This window comes from Molossus molossus, unplaced genomic scaffold, assembly GCF_014108415.1.
Source record: "Molossus molossus isolate mMolMol1 unplaced genomic scaffold, mMolMol1.p scaffold_m16_p_9, whole genome shotgun sequence".
Taxonomy (NCBI): domain Eukaryota; kingdom Metazoa; phylum Chordata; class Mammalia; order Chiroptera; family Molossidae; genus Molossus; species Molossus molossus.
The window spans coordinates 65,672,323-65,692,051 of record NW_023425403.1 but is presented as its reverse complement, the minus strand read 5'-3'; positions in this window follow the sequence as shown (position 1 = coordinate 65,692,051).

Sequence of the window (19,729 nt, the reverse complement as noted above, 5' to 3'; positions counted from 1 at the left end):
ACTGTTCTGTGCGGGAAATGGAACAGGGAGAGTCAGCACGCACTCCGGTGTCAGATTCCTGCTTATATCATCTCAATAAGTGGGAAAAGGCTTAACTTTCATTTTTGACTTGTTGCTTTAATTGACTACCCAGACACCAGACAGCTCGTTTAGTTCCTCGCTTCCCGCTCACTTGAGCTCATGACACAGGAAGACCAGCCGGCCCGAAAGCAATCTAGATGCTGAGGACCCCACTCCACTTCCTAGGAGCCAACATGCAGATCAGCTCCCAAAGGAAGAAGACAAACAACTGATCCCAGCGAACTATCGCTCCTTTATTTCCCAAACTCCACTGATTTCTCCTAAACTCTAGATTTCAGAACTGTCATCTTTCGGCAACTTCCCATGGTAAGAAACGGTTTTGTCATGGTGTCTGCTATACACCTACCTCATCATAAAATAGTTATGCTTTACTTCGTTAAAACACACAAGTGGTGTACATACAAATTTGATGTCAACATGTCACTTACCGTGCGTACTGATATATTTGATGAGGAACTGACTGAATCAATGAATGAATGAATGAATGACCAGATAACAATATAGGGATCTCAGTATTAAGTCTTGGAATGAGAGGATAGAGTTTTAGTAAGCTCAATGTATGTAGTGACTGTGGAATCTGACAGGGGAAAGAAAAAAGAAACAGAACAGCAGGTAGTAGAGAGGAAAAAACAAAAAACAAAACACACAGGGAGTTTAAAAGGCAATACGTTCTGTTTTTACCTAAAAAAAAAAAAAGATTCTCTGTCTCCTGATTGATGCTTCAGGAAGCTTAATATGCTTCTGAAGAATAAGAAAGGGAAACTGAAGAATGTCCCTAGTACTACCCTGCTGAGTTTCACCAAGCTGAGTTTGAATAAAATTTTTTAAAAAAATTAAAGTATAGATATGTTTTATTTCCAGTGGAAGCTAAAAGGGTTTTTCCTTTATTGTTTTTTCTCCATATAATTTCTTACCCTTAAAAAAATTAATACGACACCTGGGTCCACATTAGTGCTCTCTCTTCAGTAAAAAATAAATTCGACCAATATTATCTTGGATATTTCATTGTCTTCTCAACAACATGATAATTGGTATGAATGTCTGAAAATCAAAGCCTTTCAGAAACGAGAGCCTTGATTTAGTCCCACTAGCATGGCGCTCATTAAGTCAGCAAGGACTGTGTGGTACAAATGCACAGATTCCTTTATTCATCACTGTAACCACCTCAGGGAGCCTCGTAGAAAATGTACATGACAGATCAGGTAGGTAATGCTGTTACCCAAATAAAGAGAAAATAGAAAATGAGAGCGAGATAATATGAAATTTCTTGTTCAGAAATCATTAAGTAACCATTACTTGAATACATTATGTAATTTAAATAATCCAAAATATTCTGTATTTAAGAGCCTTGGCAGGACAAATACACCTTTCACTGTATGTTTAAAGATTCTAAATTAAATCTGAAAAGAATCCCTTTATTATTATCTGTTACCACAGTGCCATTGGATTATTTTGGGCAAGAGTACACAAACCATCTCACATATAAACACCATGAAATGGTTTCTACCTCAGTGACCACCACCATCACGATCTCCACTCCCCATCATCTCCATTCTCAACACACGCGCACACCTGCACTGCTACAGACTGAATGCTTGTGTCCTCCCTAATTCACATGTTAAAATCTTAACCCCCAATATGAAGGCATTAGGACGTGGGGCCTTTGGGAGATGATTAGGGCGTGAGGGCATAGACCTCATGAATGGGATGAATGCCCTTATAAAAGAGACCCCAGAGAGCCCCCTGGACCCTTCTGTCATGGGAGGACACAGCAAGAAGACGGCTGCCTATGAACCAGGCAGTGGACCCGCACCAGATACCAAATCGGCCAGTGCCTTGATCTTGAACTTCCTAACCTGGAAAGGAAATGCTTGTTGTTTGGGCCACAGTCTATCACGCTGTGTTTTGTTATAGTGGGGTACGCATCCATAGGCGTGCATACTCACATAGACGCGCATAAGAAAATGAGGGTACACTGTAGAAAAAGAAAAAATCTCTCCAGGAGGAGAATAGCATTAGGGCACCGCCAAGAGGATTAGAGGGAGGAGAAACCGTAGCTGGCAGAGTCAGTGCGGAATAAGAAATAAAACAGACACGTAGGGAGAAAATGATGAGATGATGGAGAAAAGTTGTGAGAGGATATGAATGTGTAGGAAAATGAGAATTTGTACTACACAGGAGGAAGGAAAGAGCAGAATCTAGGTACAGATGGGGTCCAGTGGAACATGTACAGAGAACCCCAAGTGCGTCTTACTTTGCTACAAAGTAAGAAATTCATTTTAAATCTCATCCAATGGAATATAATTACTGAAGGAACAAAAGACATTTTAATTAATCTGTAAGACTGTCTTAGAGATTAATGGCCGAGAGAAAAATGAGTGAGACTCTAGCTTGGCCTTTAATGGTACAGCAGGGTTCAAGACCTAAGAAGCTAATCTGCATGATAATATTGCAAAGTTAGGAACAGCCATTCTCAGCCATAGGAGCCTTTAGAATAAATGGGGATTTTGAAAAGGCCTGGATGTATGTGCTCAGGAAAGGGAATTAAGACTGGAAAAGGTTGTTAATAAAATGATTTAGAGCAAGGCTAACCTGTTTGGGAGTCCCTCAAAGGAATTAAAATGCTCTGCGGGAGAGTGTGTTCTATATCTGCCTTTCTGGTGGAAACAGCCCCGATGCCAAAGGTGTGCAACATTCCATAGCGAAGGCAAATCACCGTCTTCCTTCGATTACAAACCGGGTGCAGCAGTGAAGGTCGCAGTGGATGAGACGGAGCTCGGCTCCTACGACTGCCCCAAGAACATTTGGCTTGTCTTGATAGTTCTCCTGACGGGTAGCACAATCTCAAGACTAGTTTCTCTTTTACTGTTATTGTGACCAGTTCCTTTGATTGATCTCTTGTGATTCAAAGCACCCTAGGGATTCCCACACCAGGCAATGGTTACAATAGCACAAACCAGGAGTTAAATCAACTCGTGTAACACAGCAAGTTTAGGTCGTGTTCAGTGTAAAATGCCTCAAAATTTAAAATAAACCAATATGAAAGAGAAAATCATCACTGTTTCAGACTATAAATAATGCAGCAATCTTCTAGAAAGAAGCCAGGTTTTTATTTAAGACCACATTTGCTATTTGAGCTATGGGAAACTATATCATGCCCAGAAAGCTGGTAATCTTATTTTTTAAATTGTTTCTGAAATTCATATGTCACTGTATCCCTGAGGAGACAGAAACAGTTGATTTTTGTCTGGAACTGGATGCTTTATAGTTTTTCAGCTACGTGATGTGGAAATATCTATTCTTATTTATGTGACCTGGATGGACATTTATAAATGCACCATTTAGTTGTTTGGCTACGTTCTGTTCTTATCTTTCACAAACTGTTCCTTGTAACATTTGGTCAGCAAAACTTTAGGAAGCCAGGTTCTCAAATATAGAAAATTCACCCTTGCTGGGCTCACACACATTAGGATTATGAGTGACGGAAGAATACAGTACACTGCAAAGCAGCGTAGATTAGCTGTAGGTCACTGGATGAGCGTGAGGGCCCGAGGATGCATTTGAAGGATTCCTTGAATCACAGCCTAATGCAAAGCAACGTCACACACAGTAGAACAACTATAGTAGGAACAACTATAGTTGAGAGAATGTGACAGTTAAGGACAGGGTGACTTAGTTTGGGCAAAATTGCTGCTCACAGCAAAGGAGCACCATTGGTCAAATAGGAAAAAGGCCCATAGCATAGTCACAATTAACAGCTATTAGGGAAACGCTTTAATTGTATCAATGTACTATGGCTTTAAAGTCAGATATTGTATATTTAACTATTCATGTGTTCAGGTAGAAAACTATTGATGCAATGTCTTTATTTCAAAAGAAATGAGTTGTATGTATATAGAAAAGGGAACATACAACTATTGCAACCTTCAGATAACAGTATTTGATGGAAAACCGGATTAGGAATGAAAGAATAAAACATACCCATGCCAAATGAAACAGATTAAACAAAACAAGTGCTGTATGATGCAGTTTTTGTGCCATGGGTTCCAAAAGAAAGCTTACAATTAGAGAGCTTGGCACATTGCGAAAATGTCCACCAGTTATTTGTGTAGCCTCTGTCCACGTCTTTGGTGGTGTGATCCCATACTGACTCGACCCTTGTGATCTGCCAGGTGATTTGCTTTGGCTAATAAGATACTCGCAAACATAATGTTGACAGAGGTTTGGAAAGTGTTTTCATATTGGGGCTTGCGCTTGGGTTCCTATTTGAACCCTGAGGCTACCATGTGAAGAAGTATAGACTAGCCTGCTAGAACATGAGACACCATGTGGAGCAAAAATGTGGAGTCCGAGTTGAGGTCCTCCCAGACCAATAAGGTGCCGACTGCCAGGAACGTGCACCAGACTATCTTGGACAACGCAGTTCCAACGGAGCTGGCCCAGAAGAACTGCCGGGCCAATCCACAAAGTCCACAAAAAATTGTTATTTTAAGTAACTAAATTTGGGCATATTTTAATTATGCATATTTTAATTAAGCTTAGCATTGCATACTTAATATAATGATAATAATAATATCTATTATGGCCCTGGCTGGTTTGTCTCAGCAGTTGGAGCATCGGCCTGTGGACCAGAGAGTTCCTGGTTTGGTTCCTGCTAGAGGCACGTACCCATCCCCCCACAAATCTATGAATTGAGGGGCTCCCATACCACGTGATGTGTCAGGCACTATATTATAGTACGTGATTTGTATTTGCTATTTTTAACCTTTAAGGTAGATGTTCATAAAATCATTTAATGAATGATGTAATTTCTGTTTCAAGCTACGCATCTAGTCATGAAAATAGTAAATAACAATGCCAAGGTTCACCCCCAGGACCTCCAGGCTGTGAATTCCATGCCCTTTACCTTGTGCAGGAGGCTAAGGGGGGCTCGTCTCAAGCTGGGGACTGAGGCAAAGACTTATATGAGCTGCTCGGATTTACTTGAAGTGATAGAGTATTTCACACTCAACTATAATCTACTCAATAATTTCATTTGCCTGCTGCCCAGCTGAGAAAAATATTTTCAATAAATAAAATATTTCTTAAACTGATGTGCAAATAACTGAAATGCATTTTAGAATAAGCTGGCTTGTTCAACTCCTCTGAAAGTGGTAATCGAATGGGCTTTTGTGGCAGAAAACATGAACTTACCTTTCAGTTTGAGCTCCTCATCAGATGATGTGACCTTATGAAAGTGCCTCACAGTCTTAATGACCTCAGCAGAAAATGAAGGTGAGAATACTTTGTTCACAAAACTATAATACAAGTTAACAGAGTCATGTTAAAAGCAAAAGAGTAATAATATGTCTGGTCCATAAAAGTATTCTATAAATAGTGAGTACTATTAACTACTAAGTAAAAATGGAAAGATTTTTTTATTTTAGTGTAAAATTGGCAATTCATTATTGACCATATTGCACATCTTGTACAACTTTTTCTCCCCCAATCTGGGTATAATTATTGTATACATAGCAAAATACATTCTTTCTAAGTTTATGTATTAGACAACTTTTTCAGTGGTTGATAATGATATAAGTAGTGGATTTTTTCTATATACATTTTTTATGAATTCCTATTTCTGAATTTGTTGGTTATTATAGGAAATATTTTAAGATTTTGCAGTTTTTTTTTTAGTTAAGCACTTCAGCCTAAGGTTTTGGGTTTTTTAAAATATGTTTTTATTGATTTTTTGTAGAGAGAGGAAGGGAGAGAGAGATAGAAACTTCAATGTGAGAAAGAAACATCAACTGACTGCCTTCTGCGCATCCCCCACTGGAGACTGAGCCCACAATCCAGGGATGTGTCCCGACAGGAATCGAGCCGAGACCTCTCAGTCCATGGGACACTGCTCAATCTTCTGAGCCACACTGGCCTGGCCATCCTAATGTGTGTGTGTTTTTTTTTTTTGTAAATTCCAAAATAGTTTACAATGAATGAAAACATCTTAGCATTGCACATTTGGGAATTTTAGCTCAAACAGAAATTTTGTTTCAACACTTAGCAGCAACTGGGGTCCAGGAGGAAACCCCCTATTTGTTTAGTTCACTTGCAATTTGATCAGGGCAAGGGAGTTCCCCAGGTACCTCCACTCCACATATAGCTGTTTTGCTACCCTGTCCTCTGTTCCAGGAGGATTACACGTGTCCAGGACTGTAAGGCAGCGTATAGTCCAAAAGTGACTAGTGGAGGGCTTCATGGCACAGTTACATCTCCCATGTTGGGAAACCTACAAGGTTTTGACAAAAAATTTCAGAGCATGTCATATCTGTCACCAACAGGCTGTAAATGGACATTTAAAACAAGAGCCAACCCAAAGATTGCATTTCCACTTACTGGAAAAGGCTACTTTCCATGGTTTTCCTCCCTGCTAACATGGAGGAGCTAGGACCATAGGGGAGACTTCCTCCCCAGAAGTTTCCTCTAGCTTGGGCAAAGCTTGAGACAGCGAGGTCAGAGGAGATGAAATTGAGGTTTTACACTGGATTAGCTCTTAATACTAGTCCTGATTTAAGAGCTATTGCAGCTGCCTGGTGGACAAAAGGGAGTAGTCATTATAGAAAAATAAAACAATTTCATGTCTGTCTATCATGAATTCAGACCTTTCACTCAATTGGTGATATTTAATTAACTAGAAATTAGAGCCCTAATAAATGATGAGGCTATATTTCTCTTTTATTATAACATAAATTAGCAATATTTTCTGGCTTATGTACTTAACAGAATTGTGAGGATTAACAAAACTTCTGTTTGGAGAAAGTTCTTTATTGAGTCTAAAAATGAGAGCTAATTTTCTCACAAAGATTCAGGGCTTGAATTATTTAAGAGAGAAGAGAAGATGTAGGAATATAAATGATTCTTCACTGCACTTTAAAAATAAATAACTATATTTTAAAGAAATAAAATCATTTTAATAATCTCAAAAACTTGATAATCTCAATTTGAATAATTTGAACAATTTCTTAATTTATCTTTGAGTAATAAATTTATTTAAGAAGAAAATTTGATCAACAAATCAGTCCATCCCTTTGCTTTTATCAAAACTCATTATGACTTTTAGAAAGTTGGGTCAACATTTTTATTCTAAATCTTATTAGTAAGTCTGTAGGAAAATACCCTTTACTCTGCAGTTAATAATAAATTAAAAATCTATCTTATGATGTAATAGATTTAGATCATATTTTAGATCTAATAATTTTCCTTTTTCATTTATTGTATTTATATCAATAAAATATATTAAATTGTCTTTCTATATACAGTAGTGATTTGAAAAGGGGTATAGAAACATAAATCTGAAAAGAAAGTATTAAAAGTTTATATAAAATTGTCTCAATTCATTAGATACTAAATAAACATAAAATATTGTCCAAAATTAGGTGGAATAAGCAAGATAGAATTTGTAAACTCTTTACCCTGATTCACCCACGCACATAGATGTACACTCATCAAATAAAACAATGTATTATTGTTATACTATGGTAGAACTAATAGCTATTCGAGAAAAATCTCAAAATCTCAGCAGTGTACTAAAACAGCATTTTATTTCTCACTCACTTAAATTCTAGCTAGCTGCTGTAACCTTTAAAAGTCTTTGTCCAGTAGCACGGCTGGTGTGGCTCAGTGGTTGAGCACTGACCCATGCACCAAAAGGTTGCCAGTTTGATTCCCAGTCAGGGCACACGCCCAGATTGTGGACCAAATCCCCAGTCAGGGGGCATGCTGGAGGTTACCAATCGATGTTCTCTCTCATTGATATTTCTATCTTTCTCTCCCTTTCCCTTCCTCTCTCTCTAAAGATCAATAAAAAACAAAACAAAACAATTTTTAAAAAAAGTCTTTGCCCAGCCAGTGTGGCTCAGTTGTTGAGCATCAACCCATGCACGAAGAGGTCGCCAGTTCAATTCCCCGTCAGGGCACATGCCCAAGTTGTGGGTCTGATCCCCAGCGGGAGGTGTGCAAAAGGTGGCCAACCAATGTTCTCTTTCACTGCTATTTCTATTTCTCTCTCCCTCTCCCTTCCTCTCTCCAACATCAATAAAGAAAAATAAATAAAGTCTTAAATTTCTGGGCTCTTCCTATATGCTTTCATTTTTGCTTGCAAACCAACCAGCTCTCTCCTGAGTTCATATGCTTTTTGTAATACATTCCTGAAAGAATAAAGTAAGAGCAGGCATACATGATTGTTCTGACTCCCACCACTTCTGCTGTGCACTTGGGCACGGTAGACATGTGAACATACATGATGATTTTACTGTTTTTCTTTTTTAAGTTTATTTGTATCAAAACATTTTATTTTACTTTCATTCTTGAAGGATTCATTAGATTCTAAGCTGACTGGTTTAATCCCCCTCCCCATCTCCTGCCAACTTCCCATCTCCCATCATATTTTTCATATACATATGATTAACTATATATATAGTTAATCCTCACCCAAGGAGGAATATATGTTCCATTCATTTTTACACAGAGTGGAAGAGAGGGAAGGTGATAGGGGGGAGAGAGAGAGCGAGAGAGCGCGAGAGAGAGAGAGAGAGAGAGAGAGAGAGAGAAGGAAACATCAATTTGAGACAGATACATCAATTGGTTGCCTCCTGCTCTTACCCAGACCGGGCCAGGGATCAAACCTGCAACGTAGGTATGTGACCTTGACCAGAACTGAACCCATGACCCTTCCATCTGAGGGCTGATTCTCAAACTGGCCAGAGCTTCAATGTTTTAAAGATGTAATCCTCTCTTCTGGCCTCCATTGTTTCTGATACAGAGTCTGAGGTCTGCCCTGGGTGGTGTGGCTCAGTTGGTTGGGCATCGCCTCGGGCACTGAGAGGCCCAATGGGGGCTGTGCAGGAGGCAGCTGATTGATGTTATGCTCTCACATTGATGTTTCTCTCTCTCTCTCTCCCTTACTCTCTCGTACTAAAAATCAATAAAAACATAATTAAAAAAAAAAAATGCAGTCACTGAAATTGATGTTTTCTTGTATGTAATGTATCATTTTTCCCTGGCTATTTTAAAGATGTTCACTTTGCCTTTGGTCAGCAGTTCCTATGACCAGCCTAAGTGTGGCTATATGTGCATTTCTCTCTCTTGAACTTCGTCAAGCTTCATGGATTACAAATTATGTCTTTTACAAAACTTAGGGACATTTTGGCCATTATTTCTTCAAATATTTTATTCCACATTATTTTTTATCTTCTCCTGGGACTCCAATTACACATATGTTCTACAAATCTCTAAAACTAATTTTACTTTCTTTAAATCTTTCTTCTGTTTTTCAGATTGACTAATTCTTACTGATCTATCTTTAAGTCAGTGACTACTCTCTCTCCCATCTTCATTCTGTTGTTAAGCTCATCCCAAGACATTTTTAATTTTAGAGAACTTTTTAAGTTTCAGAATTCCTCAGACTTTAAATAGTATCAATTTCTCTGTTGAGATATTTTAATACTTTTTTTCTCTGAGCTCCGCTGTAATAGCTGTTTTAAAATTCTTCTTTGCCAAATCCAACATCTGGGTCATCTCAGTGTCAGTCTCTATTGATTTCTCTTTCTCTCTCTCTTTTTTTTGAGGGAGGGTTGTTTTTGGTTTTGTTTTCAAATTTATTTTTATAGTTTAAAGTATTACAGATGTCCCCCTTTTTCCTCCACTAACCCCTCCTCTCTCCCTGCTCCCTGCCCCCACATCATCTCAGAGTCAGTCTCTATTGATCGTTCTCTCTTTTTTTGAGAGGGGAGGTTGTTTTTGGTTTTGTTTTTAAATTTATTTTTATAGTTTAAAGTATTACAGATGCCCCCCCCCCACTAATCTCCTCCTTCCTCTCTGCTCCCTGCCCCTACCACCCCTCCACTTAATTATTATAGGCTGTGCATATCAGAACTATGTATATAAGTTCTTTGGTTTATCTCTTCCCACCCCCAATTGTCCTTTCTCTTAAGAATGAATCATAACTCCTTGCTTTTTTACATCGTGAATATTTTGAGGTTGTGTCCTAGAGATTTTGTATAGTTTATGTGGAAAGTCTAGATGTTATCACATTGCTTTGCCAAATCTTGGTTCCCCACCCCTTTTTTTCTTGTAGTGTTAGTTGGGTTGGACTCAAACTAAAAACTTCCTCTCTTGGGTAGGAGTTAAGATAACATTTCAGTTTTTTAATCATTATGTATACTGTTAGGCACTTTTCCTACATATTGCACAGAAGATAGCCAGAGATGTGGGTAGAGTTTATATGCAGAATTTGAGGTCCCAACCATCAGCATCCGATCTTTCCAGGATTCCTTCTAACTTTTCAGTAGCTATTGTTGCCCCAAACCTAGCAACTAGTTCTTCGTTCCAGAAAGACTGTGAATTTTCTATCAGAGTTTTAGTCATGCTACACATAATCCCCCGAAGCCTATTCTTATGCTAAAAGCTGTGAAAATGGAAAATTCTTCTTTCTATTCTTTTCTTCCAAGTGTTGACTCTTTTCCAGAATCTGCCTGCTTTTATTCCATCTCTAGTGCATGCAGGCAAATTTTGTTTGTTTGTTTTATTAATATCTCAGGGAGGGGTCAGTATGTTTTGGCCATCCTAGAAGCAGATGCTTCTGGACCAAATGCATAGCAGCATCTCTATTTTCCAGTCTCTGATATCAGTTTCCTGCCAACATCGGAGCACTAAACTCATGTCCCATATTCTAGGTTATTGCGATATAAGCATCTCACTTCAGGGTACAAATTTCTATATTAATTAAGATAACACCAGATTCTGATAGGCAGACGTTCTCCTTTAGGTAGTTTAGCACACACTGTGTTTTATTTTTCTGCATGTAACAGATGGTGTAGCTCTTCCTGTTGGGTTGCTTACCTTGAAATGGTGGATGATGAACCTGGGCTGCTACCTTCCCGTGGATCTATCCTACTGAACACATTCAGGATGTGGGAGGGCATCTCCATTCCAAATGAGGCAAAACCACGGGAATTACCTGGGAGACACCTGTCTCTGACCACAGACATGGCTTCTGACCACATTCCAGTGCCTAAGATTCGGTCTCATGGTAAAATTTCATTGTAAGGAAAGGTGGGACGTGCATGCATTCTATATGTGTTACCAGCGGGAAAATGGATTTGGTGAACAGATAGCCAGTCTTTTCCAAAACAGATGATTTTTTTTTTAATTGCTCACTATATCTTACTTTGTGTGCTTAACTGTTTCATTGTGGTTTCCTCAACTGTGGTTCATTCCAACTTCCCTTCATCAACAGAGTGATTGTGCCTGGTGGAGGGTGTCTCAGGAGAAGCATCACGGGAAAGAGGCTGAGGTGGAAGGGCCTGTTCCTGAGCACACCTCTGCATTATGTGAGGTTGAACAGACATTTAGTAAAGCCAGGGCTGACTACTGTGGATTGCATTGCTTGAGGAAGAAAAGCATACTGGAAGAAAAGTGTACATAAGGAACCTAGAATTTCTGGCTTTGCTTAGATGCCTAGTTTGGAGTAGATGAATCAGTGACTTTATTTATTTTTATTTTTTTATCCTCACCTGAGGACATGATTTTTATTGATTTTAGAGAGGCAAAAAGGAAGAGAGAGAGAGAGAGTAAAAAACAAAAATTAAAAAAAAAAACATTGATTGATTGCCTCCTGTACATGTCCTGACCAGGGACTTGAACCTGCAATGAGACTTGGCTTGCAGATTCTATCCCCACCGTGGTTGTGGTGGTGCGGGAGAAAACCAATCGAGGTGTGTCTCTCACACTGATCTTTTTCTCTCTCTCTCCCTTCTACTCTATCTTAAAATCAATGAAAAAAATATCCCCTGGAAAGGATTAACAAATGACCTGTTGGGAAAGAATAAGCATCCCAGAAGGTCCATCCAGGCTGTGAACTTGAGTCAGCAGACTCTACTTCAAAGCCCAGGGTGGGAGGTGTCTTTTTGGTAACCAGTTTTGTTCTTGGTAAATGACCAATTTACCTGTTTAAGGATAGATGAAGTAGTTCATAATGTTAGCAATTTGTATCTTGCTTATCACCTCACATGGGTTGCTTTTAAAAGTGGCTGATTATGGCTCAGACTTTTTACAACTTGACTGTATCATGCAACTAAGTTACAAAATTGCAAAATGGGTAAATAGACTTAGTTCACTTTACTGGGACAAAATACTAGGGGGTGGGGGCGGCGCTAACTCCACTATTTTTATTATAACATCATATCAAATTTTATTATCTTTAATGACATCAAAATAGTGACAATAGAAAGGAGAATACAGATGTTGAAAAGTTTGTTTTCTGTTGTAATTTGTAACATGACAACCTTATGTTCCACAGATATTCAAGTTGGATATTATATTCAAATAGAATCCATGCTAAACTTTTAAAGAAAAATAAACCCATGAATGCATATATATTTCCCTTTGTTTTTATGAGTTTTGAAAAAGTCTTGAAGAACCTACAAGTCTCGTTAATTTGACTGTTCCCCGTGTTGTGAAGAAGACATGAGTTCATGCTGAGTTGCTCTTTTGTCATCAATATTAAGATACTTTTTAAGGGCAAATAAATGTTTTGGAAATTATAAGAAGTTGAAGAAATAATAGCTTGTGCTATTTGAAAAGTTCACAGTTAAAAGGGGAACTGAGAGAGATAATAGGACATAAAATATTAATGTAAATCATTGAACTATCAACTAATGATTGTCCTTGAATAGAGTTATAGAGAATTCTGAAGGAATTGTGTGACTGAGTACAAAGAAGAAGAGAAAAGGTTCAAGAAGTAGTGAATAATTTACAAGGAAGGAAAAAAATGAATTCTGTATATACCAGGATGAGCCTAGTTAACAGGAAAATAAAAGGATGTTCTGGAGAGGAGTGGGGAGCATTGCTCTAGGTAGGAAGAGTTCGTCAGGGCGAGGGAGGCGGGAACACACAGGCTCCTAGGTGGCCCTTGCAGAGGGCAGGGAGGGCAGGGAGGGCGGGGGCTGTGCACGGAGGGTCCTCACAGAAGGTGACCAGTGAAGAAACAGGCCAGTCTAACAGATTGTTAGGGGATCAGTATCACTAAAATGAAGCCCGAGGAAGGAAAGAAAGAAAATAAAACACTGGAAATTATTACACACATTAGAATATTACACAGGCAATTAGATGGAATGATGTTCTGTACAGCATTAAGATTATGTTGCTTTACGCTTATAAGCAAATCAGGTTGACATTTCGTGAATGATTTCACAACTAATAAACAAATAAATAAATAAACTCCTCTAATGTATTGTAATGGTTTTGGTGTTAGCCAGAATTCTTTTTTTTTTTTTTTTCTTTTCCCTTTGTTGATTTTAGAGAGAGAGGAAGGGAGAGGGAGAGAGAGATAGAAGCATCAATTGGCTGCCTCCTGCATGCCCCCCACTGGGGATCTGGCCCACAACCTGGGCATGTGCCCTGACCAGGAATCGAACCGGTGACCTCTTGGTGCATGGAGCAATGCTCGACCACTGAGCCACACTGGCCGGACCAGAATTAAGTTTGGGACACGTTACTTGAGTTTTACTGAACCTCAGTTTCTCATCTCTACAGTGGGAATAATACATTTATTTTGTAGGGTTATTAAAAGTTTCAACGGAGACAATTTAAATAAATAGCCTAATATGATGGTTGTCATGAAAAAAGGTTTTCGTAAGTGGTAGCACATTCCTTTTATGAAAACGGTAGTGATTTGCCCAGGGTTAGAGTAACTGAACTGGTTTAATGCAGGGGTTAGTCTCTGTGCAGTGGTGCCGTTCTGAGCTCTGTATCATACATATAATTTGAACAAAATATGTTCTTACAAATAATGTAATCCCTTAGGGGCCTTAACCCTTTATGGGGGGGGGATAAATATCTGAGAATAAATAATACATAAATAAATAAATAAATAAATAAATAAATAAATAAATAAATAAATAGCTTAATTACTCCTGTAGATGTTAGAGCTAGAGAATATGCCAGAGGGGGAACCTAATTAAAGTCACTGGAGCCTTAACAATCAATCAGAGACAGACCGGAAGAAAGCAGGGGAAGAGAAAGAGGTATGGCGAGAAAGGAGGGGAGAATGCAGCTTCCGGGAGGGACAGTGACCTCCAAGGTGAGGGTTCAGTGGGCTGTGGAGCAGCTGGTCACTCCTACCTCAGTTTCTTGCAAGAGCAGAACTCTCATGGCGCCTCCCTTCTATCCCTGTAACCCCAAAATCAGTGCTTTCCTGGAGTCTTTCAACCAAGTTAAGTTCATCGCAACAACTTAAATTTTATGATGTGCTATGGTTTACAAAATGCCTCCAGAACTATTATCTCATTTGATTCCTGTAGCAACTAGATGATATGTAGGCTCGGTATCCTTATAACTACAAAAGTATCATTTATGGAGAAAAAGTCAAGTGAGAATGTTTAAAAACAGCAATGCTGTAATGTCCTGAATATTTAACATATCTTGGTTTATTTGTATTACATATAAAACTGTCAAATCCAATTTACGGTTCATGAAATAAATAGTACTGATGTTGAGTTTTCTATTTTTAAAAGTACTTCAGAGCCCAATTCTCCTTTGTGTTTACTTCATTTAGAAAAAGAAGAGAAAATCAAGAGCTAAGTACGATTTTCAGAAGCCATTCAACAGCTCAGCTAGAATTCAGTCCGGATTCTTGACTGCCATCTTCTGTGCATGACAGCAAGCCTTTCCCCATGTTTGTTTTAAAATACGGCACTCAGCATGCTCTATTCTGGGACCTATCTGGGATATCCAGGTAAAGGCCGAAAGATACAAAGCAAGTGAAAAATAAGGAAGGTATGGCTTATATTTGGGGTGGGGAAGGAAGAAGAAATGTGTTCCTCACTACCACGGGTTGACATAAATCAGTTTTCCCATATTTCTTTTCTCAAACTATTAAGAGAAAAACCTCTTTAAAAAGATGAGAAATGTAGAAATTATTATTTAAAAACTGGAACAACATGTTACAACCTTGGGAAACTTGTTTAATCTCTTGGGCCTCATTTTCTAATTCTTAAAAGAGTGATGATTATAGTATGTATTAGAATAGATCATGATCGTGTTTACTGTAGGGGTTAAAGTGAAGATTTAATAAAGATTACATGACAAACATCTAAAATGCAACCACAAATTAAGAGTTCAATAAATCTTGCCCCTTCTCCTTCTTCTTCTTATATTTACCATTACTATTAGTATTTATCATTCTTTAATAGAAGCTACAATTAGGCTCACCATCAGCTCAACCATTTGCTGCCTAATAATCCAAGTACTGGTATGTTCCATTGAATTTATCACTTCTTGTCAGCCATCCTCTCTCACAGGAACAGAACAATAATGAAGCATTCAGTAGCCATTTCTTAACTGGGTGTTTTTTTTTTTGGTCAAAAAATTGAGGCTTATGTTCATTGTTATTTTAATTCAGTAATAATTAAGGACAAGACACTAATCAACTATATAGCCTCCTGTTACTTTAACTGCTAACTATATTTATGTTTAATTGTTTTCATGTTCATGTTAAGAACTAAAATAACGAATGTTTTCTTATTTGATACCATAAGCATAGGGATATTTTGTAAGCACTCCTTTTGTTGGATTGTCTTCTACCATTTACCTGTTTGTTGGCTTTTTAAAAAGAGTAAAGGGATGCTTGTTAAATTTCTAATTGGAGATTCCAAATTCAAATTCACAATGCTAACAACCACCTCCAAATATTTCATGAAGACAGTTCGACATGCTATATGTACAGCTTAGTGACTGATTATAGCAATTGTAAATATAGGGGTCATTTGGTAAAGGCTAGAATGAGAAATCCATTTAATGATTGCAGGTCACTAATTTGATACCGTTGGAGAAAACTTATTGCCAAAGAGAAATTTAGAGCACAGGAAATGTCCTATTGTAAACTATATCCAACCTGTCTATTAATGAAGCATTTGGGAAGCTTTGTTTAACTGGGGTAAGACTCAAGACCAGGATTTGGTCACTAGAACAGCACTGACTTGAAAGTGTTAATTTAATTTCCTAACATGCTCAAAAGATAACTGGATGACTAAACCTGAATTATGTTTTACCCCTCGGATAGGGAAGCAGAGGGGAAAGCTGATTTAGATAAAACATCTTTATGGAGCTTGTGTGATATTATCATTAAAAGAAAACCACCTAAGACACATCTAGCAGCGCTAGTTTAGAGAATATCAAATGCAGGTATCTTCTGCTATTCAGAAGTTTGTGTTATGACACTTGGATTTTACAAAAGACCCATATTAGTACCTATTTGCTAACCAAAAGAAATCCAAAGAGGATTTTCACTTCTATGAAAAAAAGACAAAAAGCAAAAACAGGGTTCAGCAGTTGTCTTGCAGCAAGCCATCACAGAGACGATACGCACCCAGACCACTGAGAGTGGTGTGGTCCAGCTCCTTCCCCAGCAACTACACTTAGCATCTCAGCATCAAGCTGCCATAGCTTTGGACTGTGTCTATGAGCATCTGAGCTTTATCTCCATTTATCTGCACATCTGTTAGCTAGATGTATTCTAAGGTATCAGAAAAGACTAAGAGAGCTGGTAAGGGTGTTATGTGTACCGTTAAACTGGATGCAATTAGGCTTTTCAGTCGTGGTGAATGAAATGAAGACTTTGTGGCTGTGCTGAACTTGCCTGTGTCCACTATTTGTACTATTTACACACTGAGAACACAGAGAAAAAGAATCTTAAAAGCTGCCAAAATTACTATTGATTCTGCTAGTAGTGGAGTGATCTCTTTTAGTTGATGTCTGGTAATGTACAAAATGAAAAGTCTATTGCTTGACGGGTGTAACAAAGTGTGGTATTCTGTTACCTTATAGTTAAGGAGAAATTAATCTTTTATAGTAAGTGAAACTACACTGTACATACTTTATTGCTATTTCATGCAGTGTGTGTATTTATCATACAATTCCTGCTTTTACTATATGTCCGTGTTATTTTAGGTTTTATGTGTTATTTGGTATGATCTGGTCGTTTATATTTTTAGAATGCTGAAAACCTTTTAAATATAAATTGATAATAATTGCTTCTTTGCTTTACACCATTCAGCTTACCGAACTTTACATAGAAAAGCTCTACCTTCTGTTAAAGGGGGAGACCTGTAATATCACCACTGACCTATTATCAGCCACACCCTGTGGCCTTCTCTTGTGGTTTCCATATTTACCTTTTCTGTAATGTTTTCCCCAGTTACCTATTTCTGCTTACTCAATGCTTTTATTTGGGGGGGGGGGTCTCCTACCTCACTCTTTCAGGCCTCTGGCTCATTCCTCCTTGTCTGATTCTTCTCAGTCCGTTACTTCTCATTTCTGCCAGTCTTCACCCCCCCCCCCCCCACATCCTTACAGAGATTTTCTCTTCCCCACGCTTTATTCCAGGGAAACTATTATGGGCTGAATGTTTGTGCACCCCTCTCTCTTCCCCACCAGTTCATATGCTGAAGCCCCTACCCCCTACTGTGATGGTATTTGGAGAAGGGGCCATTGGGAGGTAATTAGGTTTGCTGAGATTATAGACGTGGGGCAGCCACGATGGGATTAATGCGCTCATAAGAACAGGAAGACAGATTTCTCTCCGCGAAGGAAAAAGAGATCACATGGGCACACAGAGAGATGGTGCCCATCCGCAAGGCGGGACGGGGGTCCTAACCAAGCCCCGAATCTGCTGGCACCTCAGTCTTGGAATTAAATATCTGCTTTTTAAGCCACTCGATCTATGGTGTTTTATTAGAGCGGCCCAGCTGGTTACGTTAGGAAATAAATGTTATTTACTTCCATGTTCAATCATCAGTTGGATGGGATGAGTCGTAGCAGAGACCACCGCTCACACTCCCGTTCCAGGGGCTGCTGGGCCAGGTTGGTGGTGCAGAGTCAACAGCCCTAAACAGGTCTTGTAAGTCCCACTTCTCAACCTTGTTCTGTAACTTCTACAAGGACCATCATGCTCCCTCTCACCCAGGCTCCGATGTCTGGGTGCTGCTGTACTTTTATTCTTCTCATGCATAACGTTTTACTCCCACCCCATCTAATCAGCTTTGGACTGGAGGGGACTGATAATGTGCAATGAACATGTAGCTTTAGGTTCTATATAGTTCTAACACCACTTTTGAACTCACAACTTACTTATTCTGGTGATGGTACTGGGTGAGAGAGGGGTGTTAGTGGTACTGTGCTGAAAATGGCCACTTCAAGCTGTACAATCTCTTCCTGTTTAAAGCAGTTTCTCTAGGTTCACAACAGTCACTTTGGCAGAGTGATCAGCCTTTCCAGGTGTTACTCCGTTTCTCTCTCATAAGAAGTAGGTTTGGTGTAACAGAGCTCGTCTTTCAGAATATGGTCAACTTTTTTTAATGATTAAACATTAAATGGTTAAACATTCTCTTTTTATTTCTCTTTCACGCCTACTATTACAATCCTTATAATTCTTCAGTCAAATGATTGCCTCTGGCTGAAAAGGAGAAAGTCACATAAGAGCAAATGAAAGAGAAGAAAGTATGTCAGTGCAACTCACAGCATAACCCTGTGGAAATGAATTGCTCTTGGGGGCCACTCTTCCTTTCCATTCCCACTACTGTTCTCTTGGACTTCTGTGCAGTTCTTCTAACCAGTTATCATGGTTCCATTTTCTCCCCTGAAATTCATGCTTCACACTCTTACCCAAGTAATGTCACACTCTGTCACTACCCTGTTCAAAGATGTCTCAGAGCCTGAGTGTGGTCCACATGGTAGATCCGGGCTTTTGCATTGAAACCAAGCCTCCCAGCACCAGGCCGTATATTATCATGGCCTAGAACATGCTCGTGTTCTATAATTTCTATAATAAAAAGTGCTCACTATTTCACAGATGTGCAATCCACATTCCTTACTCTGGACGTACTGGTATCGCTGCCCAGAAGGAGCCTGCACTCCCGTAGCTGCCTAGGGAAATTCTGCATCTCCTTAAATGCTCTGCTCAAACTCCACTTTCTCCATGGAGTGCTTCCAGATTGATTTCCCAGAAACTACTTTCTCCCTCTTCTATCCGGCCCATGTTACTTTCTCTGATTTCTATTGTCGTATTTTTCACACTACACATTGCATTACAATTAGGAATGTACGTGTCTTTCTCTTTAAGTTTTGATATTTAAGTTCCTTGAGGGTAGAAGTCAGGACATATTTACATTTTGTACCACACAGAATATCTAGAAATATCAGGTCCTCAATGACTGTGAGCTGAATTGAACAATAAAAATGTTGGAGATAATAAAAGTCAAGTAGTTGCATTTTATTATCCCTAGTACATTGAATCTATACCCTGGAGACTACATTGCTGGCACATTTTGTGTTTCTTAAAGTTATGCTTTCAATTCCAAGGAGGTTCTTAGATAAATAGAAAAATACTCTTTTTTTTTCTTTATAGAATAAATATAATGCCTTTATCGGTGAGATTAATAACATCATTTCAGATTCCAAAGAAGTAACTTTGGAAATCTTGCCAAAAATCTATCATGCTTTCTTTTTTGTCATTGAGAGTAAAAATGGGGTTCTTGCTAAAGAAGCTAAAAGCAAATAATTTTTCACTCCAGATAGATTTTAGGTATAAAACAAAATTCACATAGCCAGCCAA